The sequence below is a fragment of the Tachypleus tridentatus genome, chromosome 3 (genome assembly GCF_004210375.1).
Source record: "Tachypleus tridentatus isolate NWPU-2018 chromosome 3, ASM421037v1, whole genome shotgun sequence".
In the NCBI taxonomy this organism is placed as follows: Eukaryota; Metazoa; Arthropoda; class Merostomata; order Xiphosura; family Limulidae; genus Tachypleus; species Tachypleus tridentatus.
The window spans coordinates 93097777-93117446 of record NC_134827.1 but is presented as its reverse complement, the minus strand read 5'-3'; the positions used below and the strand labels follow the sequence as shown (position 1 = coordinate 93117446).

Sequence of the window (19670 nt, the reverse complement as noted above, 5' to 3'; positions counted from 1 at the left end):
TAGTGGGACTGACCATCATAATACTCCCACAGCTAAAAGAGTAAGCATGTTTGGTGTGACAGGATGGGGGATTGAAACCCACGATCCTCAGATTGCAAAGTAGCACCCTAACCATCTGGCCTTGCTGTGTCACTTACCAAGTAAATCTACAAGTACTTCCCTTCATGGAGATAAGTTTCCAATCAGAATTAATTTGTTTTTGATCCTAATCTTTAATATGCAAGAACATTTTTTTTAAAGATGGATACACCAAATAAAGTTGCATTTGCCGTGTTGATCTATACTCATCAGTAAATTCTCTTCTGCTGGGTCATGTATTTATTGGTTTAGCATTAAGGATCAGGATCCTAAGGACAAGATAAGCAATTTTATTAAACATTATTGTTTTGGCCAACAAGCATTGAGCCATTGATTGGTAATCAGGTGATGCCCTTCCACATTGGCATGGATTAAATAAATTTAAGAAAAATATTCTAATCATAATATAGTGGTAAAATTTTAAAGTCAGCAGATTTTGTTAAATGTGTTGGTATATCAGCAGAAACTGGTAAAAAAAAAAAAGGTTTCCTAAACCTATGTCAAAAAAATCATTTTGCCCCTACTTCAGATGCCCAGTCATATTAAAGCAAACACGTATTTTTAAACCCTAGTTTGTCAATACACTAACATTTCAGATATTTCTTCACTATGATAAAACTGTTTTCATAACTGCAGAATAAGAGGTGTTAAAAAGTACTATAATGTAACACTACCAAAAAAAAAAATTTTGTCACTTGTATATGCCAGTCACAACACTTCAACTGAATTGCAACAAAATGGTCAGTGCTTTTAATCCATGTACTCAGACAACAGGGGCGACAAGGGCAGACTTTTTTCTGATCAGTTATACAAAGAAATGCTTTATAGAAATACCATACTTAAATTCAACTTTCCAACAAAACTTACAATTAGGCACTCTCACTCCACTTTGTAATCACAAAAAAGACTAAAGCTGTTTTGCAATGCAACTGACTAATGAAAACAAACGATGGAGCTTGCTGACATTAATAATGGCATCTGAACAACATGTACAACTAAATTAACAAACCTTTTATCACAAAATTAAACAAACCTTAATGTACATGTAAAAGTCATTGACTACAAATGTTGCTTCAAGTTCTTGGAGACTTGCATATGAAACCTGACAATTCAATAAAGGCTTATTCTAAATTATCTGATAATAAAATATTGTCATTCCAGGAAGCTACACCTGAACACTCTCTTACAATGTGAATATGGACAATCAAATAAAACTGCATCAAATAATGACATCTATTTGACAAACTTTCACAACATAGCAAACTAATAAACTATCACTATCCAATGAAAAAAAAAAAAAATGACATTTTAAGTCCATATTTCACCTCAATCTCCAAGTTAATGCATTCTGGGCATTTCAAATGTCCAATTAAAAATGTGTAAAAAAATAATTCAGATCTACCTTGTGTTTGTTACAAGATGCTATTGAATACCAGAATGTATAAGGCAGAATCTATGGCATCCAAGTCTTACCTAAAACAAAGAATTAAACCTAGTGCTCAGAATATAAATAGAAATAAACAAGTGACTGGTTAAATATTTATTTCCTCAGGTAAAACCATTTGCTTGTATCCAACATATAAATATTTGAACTCATTAATGAGCTGTATACATAATGTTATAGACCTTCCTAAAGATGTGTAATACTGAAATATCTAGAAGCAGCAACATTAACCTTATCTATTAACCTACACTATAAAAAATGCCTATTTACTAGTATTCACTATATATTATACAAAATTTAAGTGGAATTCAAAATGATGTTTTATCATATTACTGTTTGTAATTAAAAGCATCATTTCTTTAGAGTTTAAGGCTTTTTAGCTCTTTCTATTGAATTATAAAAGTAATAAATCATACAGATATCATATCCAAGATAAAAAAACAATTCAGCCTTAATTCCCTAAATTGAAATACTTTGGACAATTAACATTTTCTCAAATATTTAGTTCAATTTCAGTCAAAATTTCACAGAATATAGCAAGACACCAATACATTTTTCTTGCTATAACAATGTACTATGAATTTTGTTTTCTCCATTTGTTACAATCTTACCTTTACCTTTTCTCAATTTCTATTTTTTGTAGCACTTCGACATCACTATGTTAGCTAACCTCAAACTTTTTACCCTATACATTTCAAACAGCTATCACTTTCAATTCTTAGGTGTTCATACATTTACAGGGTGTTTCTGAAACTGCATTAGACATACCAAACAGAAATTATGTACTGAAGTAAAACCTGTTCAAATGATGTAAGGGTATAAAAGTTTTGTGGGTTTGGTCAGCAGAAACTGCTAATCATCACTGAATATGATAATCAATTAGTAAATATCGCTTAGGATCATTTTGACATTCATCATTTTAATATCTGTGGAAACTAAATCCAGCACTAAAAAAGCTTTAAAACTCTTTGTAATGACATCCATTAATGGAAAGATGTAAATAGTATGTTTTTATTCTAATGGCACTTTTATTCAGCTTGAAACCCTAATATTTAATAGTACCATATACAGTAGTTTATAAACAATAGTTCTTAGTATACAAAGTAGAATTTCAAAATTGGAAGCAATCCAAACACTTCAGTTGTCACAAAATAATGCAACTAATTAACTAGAGAAAGAACTGACTTGACAATATTAACTGAACAAGGTTGCCACAAATGGTTTCTCTCCATTTTTTGTGTGCAAAGCCTCTTCACTTTACACAATCTTCTTGGATTTTAAAACTTCTAACAGCCTTTCAGCAGCTGCTATCTTTTTCACCACAGCATATTTTACTGCACATCACAAGGGTTTTAGCAAGTTAATTCAAATTTAAATACAGCACTTTTTATTCATGTTATACTCAGTATAACAAAATCATAGCTAATATTTTAACTGCATGCAAGTTAAATTAATTTTATAAGCCAATATTTGAAAGAAAATCCTGAATTTCCACTACAGTGAGAAATGAGACATTTTCTAGGCATTCCTTTTAGTTTATTTACCACTCCTCTAAGATATGAAATTTAATGTAAATTACTTGTAAATTTTCTCTTAGGCAAAGCCTAATTTTCAGTCTAATTTTGTTTGGTTACAGCAAATAGAAAATCAGACCCCTCCTGCCACACACACTTTCAGAATTTGTCAACAGTTCTCATATTTAGTACTCATTTTCAACCAACAGAAAGCCAAGATTTATCTCAAATGGTATATATTTTATTACACTGTTTGATATATTATTTAGTTAAAAAAATATTTGGTGTACTGCTACCATTAGTATGAAAAAGGCAGAGTGTCATTAACAGTTTGGAGCAAGGAAACAAAAGGACCAGGGAATCAAGTACTTTATTTCTTATTTAACACATGTATTATTTATTTATTCAAGTAACTGAAATGTAGAAACAAGAAAGTTTAGGTTAGTTAAAGTAAGAATAACTGAATAGTAGTTAAACACTGTTCAGGGAGGGGTGGGAGGAATTGAGCACAAGGATACATATGGTTATGAGTTGAAAGTGATGCGAGATAAACAAATGTACTTTCATTTTACAATTTGAAGTCAATGCAAAGAGAAATAAAAAGGTAATTTTGATTTACTTTGGGCTTTACAAGGTTGGTCAAATTGGCTAACCTTGTACAAAGATAGAGCAGGAAACACGAGTTAAGATGTGAAGCTTCAATAAAAAAAAAATGTTTGGAATATATCTAAGAGGTTTCAGAGATTACACAAATGGCATTTGAGAAGTATTTTTAATCTTTACAGAAAATAATTATGCACCAAAGGCTATTAAAAAAGTCTTGATATACTCCATTACAAAAAATGTTTTTTGTACAAACCTGTTATATTTATTAAAAGTGTCAAATTGTGAAGATACACATACTGTATTAAAAGTTACCACTGCAAAATGACAATGGTCATGTGGTTAATCCATGATATCATAACCATGTAAATGGCTCAATGCTAAATGTGCAGTGCATTAACTATACATCACAAAGAATAATAGATGGCTTGACTCTGGGTACATTACAATCATTACAGACAGACTGCTACAAAATGCACGTATATGCAATATGTGCATAACAACGTGTGTGCCGTTTGGAAAAAATTTAGGAAATGAGCACAAGCTCTGACATGAAACTGAAATGTTATGGCACTTTTGCTGTGTTGCTGGAGGTCTTGAAAACAAACAAGAAAATGGTAAGATTCACACATTGATCAGCATAGATGAAAGTGATTCACAACTGGTGTTTTAATTTGCAAACTGATGTGAACTTAGATATTTTGTATCCTGGATGTACACACATGCACTATTCTTAAGTGCAAATTGAGATTCATCAATATGCTCCAATGTATCACAAACAGGAACTCCACACTAAAATCACTTAATCCTTACATTCTTCACTCTTACCCTGGCCACACACATCTTGGAAAACGAACCCAAAGCCATATTGTACTTTTCGATTATTAACCATAAACAGTGACAATATCAAATTGTCAGCATAACCTACTAAATTCATAAATGTAGGTTTTTCTCAAGTGTCAGCAAAATTTACAAAAGGCAAGTAAAATGTTTTTCCCATAAAATTTAGGAATTACTACAAAATTCTATACCTAATGCTTAGTTTAATAAAATTAAATATAATCATGAATCATGTGTCCAAACTTACTACACAAAAATACTTAAATATTTATTTTTTTTGTATACAAAATATGGTGCTACACTACTGATATTTTACTTTTTTTTGGACAATTACAAAGGAAAAAAAGTATTTTTTTAATTTTTGATTGTAGACAAGTGTTAAGTACATACAGTGCATTATAAATTAGTTGTTTCAATTTTAATAAATCAATTTCCAGATGTAAAAGCAACCAAACACATCTATGCTTACACTATAATTTACTTGTAAAGTTAAAGTATTCATTAAAAAACTTCAAAAACTATACAGATTTATCTTCATGTAATTCCATCATCTTCAGGAGAATAAACCATGAAGTGCATACAATATTGTACATGTATAATTATCATTGGTTTACTAGAAATTTCATGAAAAATCCTGGCAACAGGTATCATAAATTTGAATTTTATTTTATACAAAGTACAGAGTAATTTTCATGATGTCAAAAATACATTAAACACATCCTTTCCTCAGTGATAAAGTGACAACACTGCTATAAAAGCATGCTTAGACACTTTGAAAATATCAGTCCTTGTCAACTATGCTTTTTAATTAAAAAAAACCTTAGTGTCAAAATATTTAAAACTTCCAAAAGGTAAATTTACTCAGCTATATTACAAAACAAATTTATTTAACTATAATTATCTAGTTATCATAGTTTATGTTTAAAATACATTTTAGCTATCCACAGGTAAGTATAAACATACACAGTTAGGTATTACCAAGTACTTCATTGTAGAAACTCCTATCCTGTATTGCACAGTATATCTTTGTGCAACAAGTATTAATACAGGTGTAATTTTTACCATCTGAATTGAGTGACAGTTGTTACTTCAAATATAAAACATCAATACAAGTTTATTTTAAAATGAACAAACAAAATGTAAATTCAAAAGTTGTTTTTCAACACTTGAACTGAAGCACTATTTTAATTACAATTCAATTAATCCCCAAATAGAATATTTATACAATAACAGGTACTGTTATTGTAAGATTGCAAAATTTCATAACTTGATTATTTAAGAGCAGTTTACATTGTTGCAGAATGATTTACAACATTTGTAACATAAAAGGCTGAGAAAAAGAGCACACCAAAATATCATCAATCATAGATAGTTAAATATTTTAAGTATGAATAAGCTATTGTTTTACTAATGCTATTAACACACCTACCAAATCTGGGCAAACCAACAATAATTACAAGCACACCAAAATACTCAAGACTTGTAAAATTGAGTAAACTATGAAAATATAATCTGCATTACTACATAATACTGAAAATTAATAATAATAATCTTTTACTTTAAATAATTAGAGACATTTCCAGGAAAATGAGAAACAAGAAAGTTACACCACCACAATACTGGTACAGATATGGGTGTGGGAGACAACAGGGTTGTGAAAAAGAAGTGAAAGACCTGCAGACCCAACAATCAGTAACAAATTCTAATCATATGTGAACAAAACTGATCAAGCTCCCACCAGGTTGGAAACTGCAGGATAGTCAGGTACTACTAGCAATGATGAGACATGCACTGATAGGAACAGCAAATAGTGGAACCTCTACTAGAAGGAACAGGGTAAAGGACAATTTAAGAGCTCACTTTGGGTGAAACAAGCAACAAAGGACTAAAGGGTCAAATATTGCCTCATGGATTCCACACAGTTTCAAAGTTTCAGGAATATTCCTAAACAGGAACAATTGGAGAAACAGAACCATCTGCAAGTCCCAAAGGTAAGTTGACAGTAAACAAACCTGGGACAAGAAAGCATCCCTCTCTAGAATGTCCCAAAAAAACCAGGTGTGGAGAGAAAGAGCCAAGAAGGACAACTACATTAATGCAGAGATAATGAGAGAGGAGGCATCTTCTGAAAATCTCTCAAAATAATAGTATAGTACCACAGAAAAACTGTATGGCAAGACAAAGACAGGAAAACTGGGCCCCCAAGATAAACTGACAGCAATAATTACACCTGTTGAGAATAATAATAAAAAAAAGTGTTATCTGCCTGATGGTTAGCTCAAAGCAAACTGATTTATGGCCCATGGAGAGAGAAAGATGCTAGCACCAACTCATAACTGAGAAACAAACTGCTCAGCAGGGACCCTAAACAGTGGCAGGAGTGTCATGTAATAATGAAGAATTAAGAAATCTGGAAACTAGATTAAATGGAACATACACAAGAATTCATGTCTAAAATGGCTAATAACTTAGCAGATTCCACAGTATATTTTAGTAGGTTAAAATAGAGGGAGCTAGAAGTATCAGGAGGTTGTGTTACACTCCTGGTGGTGGTGTTGCTGCATAACTATTTGAATATGAGATGCAGTGGAACTACAATCATCATATAGTAGTGGGAATAAAAGGCTTGTGACATGCAAAAAATATTTTATATGTAGAAGGAGGCACTGAACAAAAATAGCTATATATGCAAGTAGAATTAATGTACCAATCAGAATTTCTCATTTACAATCTTCCCATGTAGCTGCTAGACAGTTTATTCATGTTGCTAAATAATCCTTATATTAGGAATGTTTAACCCCTTGAGTACATAATTAAATTTCAGGTAAGTTACCAAAATGTATCACTTATTCATTAACAAATGAAATTTAAATTTCACCTTTCTAAAACCATCCTCAATATTAAAATTCACTAATGGTGCTTTTGCTGAGTGATGTTTGCACGCACAGTACTAAGAACAGAATATTCAAATGGCATGGCAAGTATCTCAACTATCACACGGAGGAAGTTTTGTGACACCTTAGGGTAATTTTACTTCTTGCACCAAATGGACTATAAATGTCAGGTCATAAATCCAGTTATACCATCCAAAGAATTAATCTAAAGTACATGTAAACTTTCTCCCAACTCAAAAGAAACTAGGATAGGTGAAACTAAGAGAAAAAACAATAACTTGTATGAATATTTAGATCACAAGTTTGACATACAAAACTTGTATCAGAAAAATAAATCTTGTCCTTTATGTAAACAAATTTAACTAGCTTGGGGAATAGAACAATCAAACAACATTTTTACTTCATACAGGCACATATTTACTATGGTAAGATTAAAGGCACTATCTATAAACCTAAAATTTAAGCTACTAATTATTCATAAATTAACAGCTTTTTATGACTAAAGATTTAAATTATTTGCAACACTAATCAGTTGTATTCACTACAAGTTATGGAGAAGTATCTTGGACATGTTTGTTCAAAAAAAAAAAATTGTAGATGAAATTATTCAAAACTGTTTCCAACAATGATATAGCATTAATAAAACAAAGAAAAGGAGGTCAATTTACTAGCAGTGTTTTAATAATGTAACACCAGATGTCAAAATATCCACATATATAATATGCAAAAGCATAGAATTAAATGCATATTATTCTCAGCAGGTTCACAGATTTTTGTAATGCACTAAGTGCCAGAAGAAGGATTCAATATGCAATGTCATAACATGTATCATTTATCAGTACAACAAAATCTTGTTACTTAAGGTACGATTTTAATGAAAGTGCTATTTAATAAAAAGAACCAATTACTTAAAATATAATTAATTCTGAATAAATATTGTTTTAAATAAAATATTAAATTATCAAAACTTGTAACAAAAATATTTAACTGTAAATATGTGTATACTCCTAATCACTGATTTTTAATACTAATAAATGTCTTAACTTCTATAATTGAGATATGTTACTAAACCTGAAAGTAAAACTTAAACATTACATCTCATTTAGGTGAAACCATTAAAAGAATCTCCAAGCATGGCACCTTCTCGGTGACTAAAAACAAATCATGCTAACGACTACATATAAATAAATACTGTTCCCACCTGGTATCTTGATGTGTAAAACTGAATCAAAATGATTCACAAAATCATAACACTTATTATTGTCCAAAAATGCAAAATTAAACATTAAGTAGATAATTCAAATTTTTCTTCAAATAAGCAATCTAAAACAAAATTAACTATCTTAAGAAAGCAGCTTTTGAAGTAAGAAAACCTTAGTTCTTTCAGTCAAAAAAAGAAAAATATAACATTTATTTCAAAAGTTTATACTAACTTTCATTGTCTGGAATGAAATACAATATTTACTTTTTCTTTTCAATTACAATGGTTCAATACAATAATCAGGCCAAAATAAACAAAACCATCATTTCCTTTGTCAAAATTTTCTGGTTTAATATTGCTTGCTAATGGAATTGAAAGTTACAAAATATCAAAAGATAAAACCATAGATGACTTAAACCAAAACTAAACTGTTTACATACAGCTGCACATATATCCAACTCAATATCTTTTAAATAAAATCATTTGTTAACTAAATAAACTGTAAAGTTAGATAGTAAATATATGGAAAAAAATTAGGATAGTTGTGACATCAAAATAATCTAAAAATATTGCATTCAGTATCCATACCTACTAGCTACTTAGTTGTAATGAGCAACTAAAATATCTAGAATCCTATACACACAGTTCATTTTGTATTTTACATAAATATTTTCTTCACTACCATTTATTTAGTTATAAAATTCACATTTTCAATGTATTTATGTATATGTGCATGTGGACTCAATTCAATTTTTTTTTTTGTATCCGAATTAAGGATTTTGTGATGGAATATTTGACAGTTGTTTTTGCCAGACCATTTTGTCCAGGCCACATTTTTTGTTCAACTAATGTCATGATAGTTAACAAAACAAACTATGTACCATAATTAATTGATAAATATATGCTGTAAAATTCTTATGAACACTAAGTTTGGCCACCAATTATGATTTCATTACTTTAATGTGCATATTCAAATTTTTCTTTAACATCTAAGGTGTTTTTGATAAGAAATCAATCTGTCAGTATACACTAACAAATCACAGCAAGTAAGAAAAGTGACACCTGATAACACCCCACAAAAGCCTTAGGACTGCAACCCTATTATTCAAAACATGCACCTACTTTACACTGGTTAGTGTTTTGTGGCACAAAGCAACTAAGCTATTTGTCAAACGTTCGGTAAAATGTTAAACTTAAGTAAAATTATTAAAATTTATGAGCCTTCCATGCCACGTGGCAGGCAGGATTCCACACCAAATGAGAATATTGTGGAAAACATGTCAAGGTTGTAGGAATACACTGAGCAGCTACCTGTACAATACAGTCAATTACTGCTGCCACACAGTCATCTATTGATGGCTTGCAGATGATATCGGGTTCAAGTTCTGTGAGAGAAGTAAAAGAGGGACAGTTTGATCCAGCTTCTACCAGGGCAAGCAGGTCAGGTAGCATCAGCCAGTCTCTCAAAATTATAGGAGGATGATCACTGCCTTGCAAGTTATTGTCAACCCTCCATAAAAAGGTGGGAGAAGAGTGAAGGGGAGCAAATTGAAAGATCAAGAGTAGTAAAAGACTGATTAGGTGTATGAAAATAAGTACAAGAACCACTTTTGAAAAGAGAAAGGTTGTGGTCAGAGAGCATAAGCTCTACAGAGTAACCCTTTCTATCAATATCAGCACTTCCAAAGAGGGTATGATGTCCATTAAAGTCCCCCAGGATGAAAAAGGAAGATGGCAACTGTTCAACAACAGCATCAAGGTCTCATTTATAATAGATCTCTCCAGGCAACATGTAGAGAGAACAAACAGTGATGATATGACCCAAGGAAACACAGGTGGCTATGGCCTCCAAAGGTGTGTCGGGTGGTAACAACAGGTGGGCACACGCTGATCAACCAACAGTGCCACTCCTCCATGCACTCGTCCATCACAACAACCTGTCATTTCTGTGCAAAGAAAACTGCTGAAAGGCAAGTATTGCAGGTTTCAGAAATATTTACTGTAAGGAAAGATATACAGAATGGTAGGAACCAATCAATGCTATGACGTTATCCAGGTTAGAATGTAAACCTTGACCAGTTCTACTGTATCAAAATTGCCATTTTTATTTATGTGTAGGGGAATTGGGTGGAGAGCTTGTGTTTATGACCATATCTTTTTTCTTTATTCAGGAGGTCTGTTGGCCTCCATGAATCTTGCCCTGGGTCAATGAGGCAAGCCTTTGTTGTTAAAAGAGGATTCATGTGACTGAGGACATGAAAGAATGTTTTGCATTTTGAGGTGGGAGAAGGTGTACCTGAGGAAATGCCCATACCCAGAACCAAAGTGGATCTTGGGGTTTGCTGGAATGTATGTTAGGGACATAGATATATAAAAACTTTTTTTTTTAACCATGGAGGTCAAAAGATTTTTCATTTGATTTGAGAATGATTTTTTTTGGAGGTAAAGAGATATGTGTGCACTCCCACTGTTGTAGTGGAATAAAATGCAGCAGTGTATGTCTGAGATAAAGTGGTGGACAGCAATTTGAGCCTGAGGGTAAGTACTGTTTTGAAATGTTTTCAAATGCTGCACCTCTTTCTTGCAACTTTATAGGGCAAGATCAAAAGTAGCTGCCACTGCAACAAGCACACATCAAGGAACTAAGGCATTATGTCCGAGTGATGGAACCACTGACACTGAAAAAATCTGGATGATTTGGAATGTACGGCCATACCTTGCAATTACAATAACTTGCCTTGATAGTGACAGATGGATGTGGTGATGCAAATGTCAGAATGAGAACACTGATCAGCATCGTAATTCCATCTTTGCGAGTGGAGATACACCTCACTGCAGAAACTTCTTGAGTAGAGAAACCAGCAAGAATCTCTGTATTGGGGATGTTCAAATCCCTCTCATCAATAACTCTTCATGAATTCAAAGTATACCCCCCCCCAAATCACCTTTGAATGCAAGAAAAGTTCGCTGTGTTGAGAGTGGATGTTTTCACCAATGTCACCAGAGCAAAGCTTCTTCTCTGACTTTGGAGAGCCAGCAAGTCCCTCTAGTCCCTTCTGAATGTATTATAAGAAAATGGGATATAACAGGTGTTACAAATGTTGAAGATTGCTGTTCAGAATCTTCAAGATGTGATTGTTTACCTATAGCCTGTTTTTCCCCATTACTGGTTTTTTTTATTTAGAGGATCCATAACAAAAGGGAATATTTTGGCATCCACTGACCCCACTCAACACAGAGCCATACAAGGGGATGCACTACAATACCAAACAAGGACACTGCACCAATGCTAGGGTTTCATGAGCACTATATTCAAATACCAACATCAGATACAATGTCCACAACACATGTTGAGAACATCCAATACTGGTACTTGGTTGACCCTAGCCCAAGTGGACCAGCCAACTGACCCAAGGGGAACCACCCCAAGCCTGCACGTCTGCAGGAATTCAAGGCCAAAGTGGCATGTTAGGGGATAGACCCCTCAACCACCAGAATCCTCTCCTCCCCTTAATGGGTCACCACACACAGCAAATACATGGGTAGATGTTTAGATCCCAAAGGAGGTAAACTAAAAGAACAGAACTTTCCCTCGGAGGTCCCCTCACCACGTACAGGAATTCAAACCGAAGGGGCAACTTTACAGAATTCAATATACATGGTTGTAGATTTACCTTTCTAAAAACAGTTTATAGCTCTCTTTATAGTAATGACATGGAATTTAGATTAACATTCTTTTCATTCATCACTCATGTAATTACTAGAGCCATATTAAAATTACTTATGATAACTGATTAAGCAAATAAGAATGCCAAAATGTTCCTTAATAACAAAAATTTAATTATATTTAGTAAATCTGTGATAAAAAGTTGGCAATGAATAACCAAACAACCATACAATACAGTTGCACAATTTTAAAAACATGAGCTAAATATGCTATTTTGCTTGGCTTAACCAATACTATGAAAGTCCTTTAACCTCAAAATTTTGCTGCTATAAATCAGCTGTCTTTAATCTGAATTATAAAAACCTAAGCACTGTTCACTTTTATTCTTATGTGAAAGTGCAGTAAAAATGTTATACTGATAGCTTATGTGACTGTCAGTGTGCTCAAAAAAATTTGTCAAGTTTGAGTAGTTCTTACTAAATAACATTGAACACATGGCTCATTTACACAAAATGAGGCTCTTAATTGTAGATTGAAAATATCTGTATATCAAATTTGGTAGAAAAACAAATCCATAAAAGTGTTTTTCTATCAAAGTTTCTGTACTTTTTATACAAAAGAAAGAAGTTCAATAAAAATTTGAAGTGTAAAAGGTTTATCCTTAATAAGAAAAAAAAACACTGGAAATGAAGGGAAAGTTCTTTGGAGATGTATCCACCTGAAATACATTTTCATGTTAAAAACAATTTAGTGCTACTCACCCCTTCACATTAACAGAGCTAAATTCTTACATTGATAAGATGGTAGAGAAACAAGCACAAAAATTACAATGAGCTCCTTTCTTATAATACATATTAGCAAGAAGTGAAAAATAAAAAGGTACAATCAAACAAACCTTATCTACGGTACTGAAGCATCATTTAGGCAGGCAGAGCAAGTGTGGTTAGTAAGTCAAATTACAGTATATCAACAATTACATGAAACAGGGCAGAATCATCCAAGACCTGCACACAAGGGAAAGCCAAATATGTGTGATTAGTATAAACACTGAGAATGGTCTGGTTTTTAGAGTGTGAATGGTGTGTACTATACTTCCAAGTAAACACCCTAGCCTTGCTTATGATCAATAAGTGTTCACTTAGTCACATACCAGTGGATTTACACCATAATAAAAGGTGAACAGTCCACATCAACAGACAGCACGAGACTTGCAAAACAAGTTCTTCACTCTCCTAGAAGAAAATGAGAAAGTTTCAAAGAAAGGAATGCCAGAGGGGTGCCCAAACTGAGTAGGAATCACATTTGCATAATGACACACACTAAGACTTTAGTAGGTTACCATGAATAGACAGTAGATGCTATCCAGGCATGGGGTAATTATCACACCTGGTGTTGTCACGTTTATTATTTTCCTGATGTATAGCCTGGAAGGTAAAACATAGTGCCAGAGAATTTGCATAAAACTACATTTCTGAAGCAAGAACAAAATAGCAGCAGATGGACTTGAGAATGCATTATAAATGTAGTTGGATTGTCCACAATTTAGTGAATGTTGAATATTAGATGCAAAACAAGCCATGAGATGAACTTGATAGAAAATGGCATGAAAATGTGAAAAACATTATCACCCAGAGACAGAAAAGCTAGACAGATGAGATACTAAAACCAGCCATTTAAAGTATAAGGATACAAGTACAGAAAGAAAGGAATTCTACAGCAAGAACAGAATGTTGACTGGTAAGAAAAGGAGCAGTATGAGAAATAGTCATGAGCTGCCTGAGCAGGACAAGTATGGCTGAGAACAAAGAACAAGGAAGATGATTAGATAAAACTTTCAATCACTCTATTGGACAAGTATTTGGAAGAGAAATAGTATCTAAAAATAATCTTTTCTCTCGAATAAGAACTGCAGAGATGTCCAAAATAATATTTCAGCTGAACATCTACAAGTGAAAAGGCAAAGAAAATAAAACCTTACAGAAAAATGAATCAGGAACAGGTGACCAAAGGTTAAACTTGGGGGCACGTAAGAGCCAAGAGAACTAAAGAAAAGTTCCAGTTTAGAAGAAGACAATGAGGACAGATGTTACACAAGGTTTGGAAGATGTCCATAAGAAGTGGAAAGTAAAGAATGGAGTGGACAGAGAAGTGACAAGATCAATTTTAACTTAGAGCATCCACAGCCAGAACTGAAGTCCTAGACTGGTGATCAGAAAAATAGAAATATAATGGTGAAAAAAATTGTAAAGACGTCAATATGAACAAATGAACTCAAAGGATGTAGAGACCATTCTAAGAGAAAGATGTGATCTCAGTGAAACAGCCAATTCATCACCAAATTCAGAATTCCAAGAACATGTCAACAACAAAATGTGGTAAAACTACACAAGTTGTTGGAATGGATTATAACAAGAACAGCAGACAGAGAAGACAACAAGTCTGCCGAGCAACAAACATTTTGAGAGTGGTGATATGGATAGATAGCATCTCTGAAGATCAGACCTACAAAAGGTGCAGGAGTCCAGAATCACACATCACCCAAACAAAAAGGCATCTGTGAGCCAATGCAAAATTTGGGAAATGTGGGGTAAGAGAAATAACCAGGTTCATGTGGGGTGACAGTCACTATGACAGCAAGAGAAGAAATGAAAAGACAAAACAAGATGACAATGAATCCCTAGACATATTCCAGTGACTGACCAGAATTCATTAAAAAAAGATGCATATTGGCAAGTCTGAGAGGAAAGAAAAAGACTCAATGGAATTCTTAAGCACCAAAAAAGAACTACATGTGCAGGGAGAGAAGGAAACATAAGTACTTTGTTGAGGAACCCCATGTCTCAATGATGTAAAAAGGGAGGGCAAGTAAACCAAAAAACTTAAATTCCCTTTAAGAGTACAATGACCTAAAATGATATTGCTCAGATTATCTGTGAATGTTTTAGTGTATAGCTACACAAGGTGTCATCTGCACTTCATCTACTGCAGACAAACAAAATCCATATTTGAGCATTCTAAATCCTTGAACATACTAACTCAGTATGTTAAATCTGTTGCTGACAAAATCAGCAAGACAAGCCAAATCAAACAAAATGCCTTCCAAAGGAAGATGGAGGTCATAGCTAAGAATACCTCTAAAAATGCAGAAAAGAAACCAGAGATCCATATAGTAAAAAAGATGTAATCCCAACAAATGCATCCTCCATGTGAATGCCTTTAGAATCTGACTGAAAATTGAAATGAGCCTGAAATTTTAAAAATCTAATGATTATGCAAGAATCAGAGAAAGAACTTGGCAGCTAAATAAACAGAATTTGAAGAAATACATCCAAAAATTCATGAGAGAATACCCATACTGAACTAATAAGAAACTGTTTAAAGAATGATGGAACAATGACAGGTCACTGATCACCTGTTTGATGGAACAGGAAAGAGTAAAATCCCAATATGGGGTTGAAGATTTAGTCTACAATGTTCATAACCTGAAGACAAACTTTCCTAGGCACCAAAGATGCAAAGCATCTGAGAAGATGAAAAGATGTTGGGTACAACGGACAGGTTAAAGTGTGCATGTTACCTTTTAGTTTCATTTAAAATTTAACTATTATTTTAATACCGATGTATATGAATAAACTTTGCATCAAAATAATCAAAAAATCATATTTTAATACCATGCAAATTTACAAAAAAGTTATTCATTTTACAAAGTAATATTTAAAAACAATCCTCAATCTCCACGAGCATGAGAGTGGACATTTGCTCTCTAAAATTTTCCTTCTCTAATTTACCATCCTTTGAGTAGTACAGAATTTAACATAAATTAGTCATTACAATACAGATAACACTCGCATAAAGCATAATTTATCACCTTCATTTGTTTTGGAATTTCGCACAAAGCTACTCGAGGGCTATCTGTGCTAGCTGTCCCTAATTTAGCAGTGCAAGACTAGAGGGAAGGCAGCTAGTCATCACCACCCACCGCCAACTCTTGGGCTACTCTTTTACCAACGAATAGTGGGATTGACTGTCACATTATAACGCCCCCACGGCTGGGAGGGCGAGCATGTTTAGCGCGACGCGGGCGCGTTTATCACCTTCAACCTTTTGTTTATGAACCATAAACTTGAAAGTCAGGCCCACTTTCTACATTTTTTCCTGCACAAGTTTCCAATAGTTCTCATGTTCGATACAATATTTATAACAGAGTTAAGGTTTTAATCTATCAAATGACATTATGTTTTTTTTATCCACATCATCTATTTGATCTTTCAGTTTTTAATTTTCATAAAAATCACATCGACATATTCAGCTGAAATGCTAAAGGCTTTTGTTGCAGTTATGAAGCCAGAAAAATTATGATAGTCATAGGACAGTTTGCTTTTTGTATGTTATTAGCATAAAAAAGCTATAATTTCATCAACAGTAGACAGCAACAACAAAAAAAGGCAAGTATTATATTTCTTGTTTTTCATGTGTATACTTTATTACCAAGTAACTAAAATTATAAATTTTATATTGGATTAAGCAAGATAATGAAAAGTAATAACTGTTGACAAGGTATACTCATGAGTAGCTCATGCATTACATAATTTTAAAATAATCTGAACTATTTTTCAAAAGAATAAGTTACTATGCCCTGAACATATGCTTAACAGTGTAAATTAGAATTAAACCAAATGCATCAGCAAATCAAGTATGAAAGAGTCACGCAACTAAGTTTTAAGACTTTACACTGAATAACTTAAAAATACACATTTCATATGATCTGATATACATCATATAAACATTTGTATAACTTTGACTAGTGTAGAGAACAGTTGCAGTAATTAAGTGGCAGATCTAATGTGTTATTCAATGCTAATTAATGGCACCAGTGAAGCAAATGTGGTACTCCAGATACTTAGTTATAGAATAAACAGAATTGAAGATACTTTTGATTACTGTAGAGTAAAAATGAAACAATGTTACAGAGACCCCACTGAAGAAAATTCTTTGCTTATGCAGTTAAGACTTTGCATGGTCATCATAGAAAAAATTTTCCCTGTAATGTTACTATAAAATAATGTACGGGCCCCGAGGTGGGTTTAATGTTGAACAGCCATCAAGTATCAAAACCATTATAGAAGATTCCCAATTAATATTTTGCTTTTCTTATTATACGAATGCATCAGCTGTATAACATGTGGAAAAGCACAAACTGCTTTAGGTACACAATTTATGGTTTGTAATTGCAGTATTGGTTAAAGGACCAATTTTCATACCTTCTACATTTTGTAAAATAAATTTCTATCAAACTGTTATTACTTCCAAGGTTTAAAAGCAGGTTATTAAAAACAGCTGCCATACTGATGCATTTTAATCAGTTATTAAAATAACTACTAAGCTAACAGAAATTGCACAGAATTAAAACAAGTAGGCACATGTAAAAACAAAAATTAAAATATGCAATCAGAGTAACCCTGTATTTGCTCAATCAAATCCAGCCTGTAAAATACATTTCACTATCATACCAAATGTCATTAACAAGTGCATTCCTAAGGACACTCATTGAAACTAGTTTCCAAGAGAAAATATACTAATGGCAACTAGAAAACCTAAAACTGTTCATTTCACTAGACGTTTTGATTTTCATGTAACACAAATAAAAGTTAATGTAATTTAAGGTTTCATTCTTTCAAAAACAGCTAAAACTAATAAGTTACAATTAAACTGTTTCATGTCATCTCTCCCACCTTTCCTTCCAAAACTTCCCTCACTATTGGGAAACATCTGGGATTCTGGATTTAATTTGTTTCATTACTTTCTACAGGAGGATCCCTACTTCATTTTAAAATTACTTTTTAATTACCTTTTTGTTTACTCTGTTATACCTGTATAAAGCATATATACAGATTTTTATGAGAATAATAAAAACAGACTAGTCAAGCGTGCTGAAGACATCTTGTAGCAATAGTCAGAACCACTTAGGTACTAGCCTAGCTTATGTGATCAGGTAGATGGGTAGTAGACAAACTTGCTGTTTTAGAATTTTTGTTATATTGGAAACATTAGTGACCTTTTTAGCATATCAGTATATATGCAAATAAACACCATGAATGGTCAATGTTTGCTTAGTTATTCATTTTGGTGATTTGTTTGGTGCATGAATTACTAGAAATCCTTGTCAATCCCTACTATTATCATAAACTATATTCTGCCTAAATTTTTTATTCAGTGTCAATGTGTTTATTTGTCGTTTCCTTTTAGTGTTCAGACAGGCCTAAAAGGCATTATCACTATACATGTATTTACATCACTCTTAATCCTTTTGGACAATTTTGTCATTTCAGTGGAATAAAAATATCTTTCTATACAGGCAATTTATGTTCACAAAAATTAATCATTTTGATATTTATTACACTGTTAAAGTTAGTGGATTCATATTATACAAATATTATTCATATTACTTTAACAAAACATCTAATTAAACACCAACTACAATCGTCTATATTATGAACGGTACTAGCACGGTCAGAATCACTATTAAGAAAGGCCACATTCTCGGGTAAAATCATTTTTAATGTAATAATATTCTATTCTTAATTGGTTAGGCCTATTATCATTACTATTACCTAGCTCATTTCCACAGTATTACAAGTAGTACAATTTTTATTATTGCTGTCAGTGGAATTCGTTAAACATCAATACACTAAACATCTAATTTTTATAAACTCTGTAGACCAGTTAAATGTTTACATTCTTAAACTTTTCGCTTATTATTTTTAGTTAGTCTAAATAATATTAATATACTGAAAACTGCCGTAAAAAGTTTTATTTTAAGTTTTAAAACATATATAAATTTTAAATTTTACGTCACACTTCCTTAGGCCATAAAGAATACAATTCCCTAACTTGTGCAACTATAATATTAGCCTAAAAACAACTAAAGTTAACTTAGTAAATTAAAAAAGCATTCCGACAACTCACGTTACGGTGTTAGGTTTTGGCTTAGTCGCAAATCAGTTCGATCAATTGAACACAACTGATTATCTGGTTAAATAACAACCAACATTTTGTAAAAAAAATTACCAGTACTGTTCAAAGAAAATTTGATTATTCGAAATGTGTCACACAAACATGTTTAAATTTTACACTTTACACCAAAGTAACATAATGCCAGCACTAATTGATCCTTCCTTCCCCATAATCCTTTCCCTTTCGAATCAACAAACACATGTTAAGAGAATCATGGGTTTCAAGTTAATGACGTCATTAAATGGCGGGAACCCGGAACTTGTGACGAAATTTAATGTTTTTTGTTGCATTGGGGAGGGGAGGTTTGCTTCATATTTTAATGATATAATAACAATAGTTATTAGTTTTGTGTAAAATACAAATACGTTTGGACTCAACTTTTGACACAATATTGTTTGTTATTCATCGAAAGTAG

The 19670-nt window shown here is 32.6% G+C and overlaps 1 protein-coding gene across 1 annotated transcript in view; it reads right to left on the bottom strand.

The window, feature by feature from the left end:
- Window positions 1-19468, bottom strand: part of smg (sterile alpha motif domain containing protein 4 smaug) — a 117786-nt gene extending 98318 nt beyond the window's left edge. The window contains exon 1 of the mRNA XM_076495705.1: window positions 19208-19468. The gene's annotated coding sequence lies outside the window, so the exon portion shown is untranslated. The remainder of the gene's footprint in view (window positions 1-19207) is intronic.
- Between the last annotated feature and the right edge of the window lie 202 nt (window positions 19469-19670).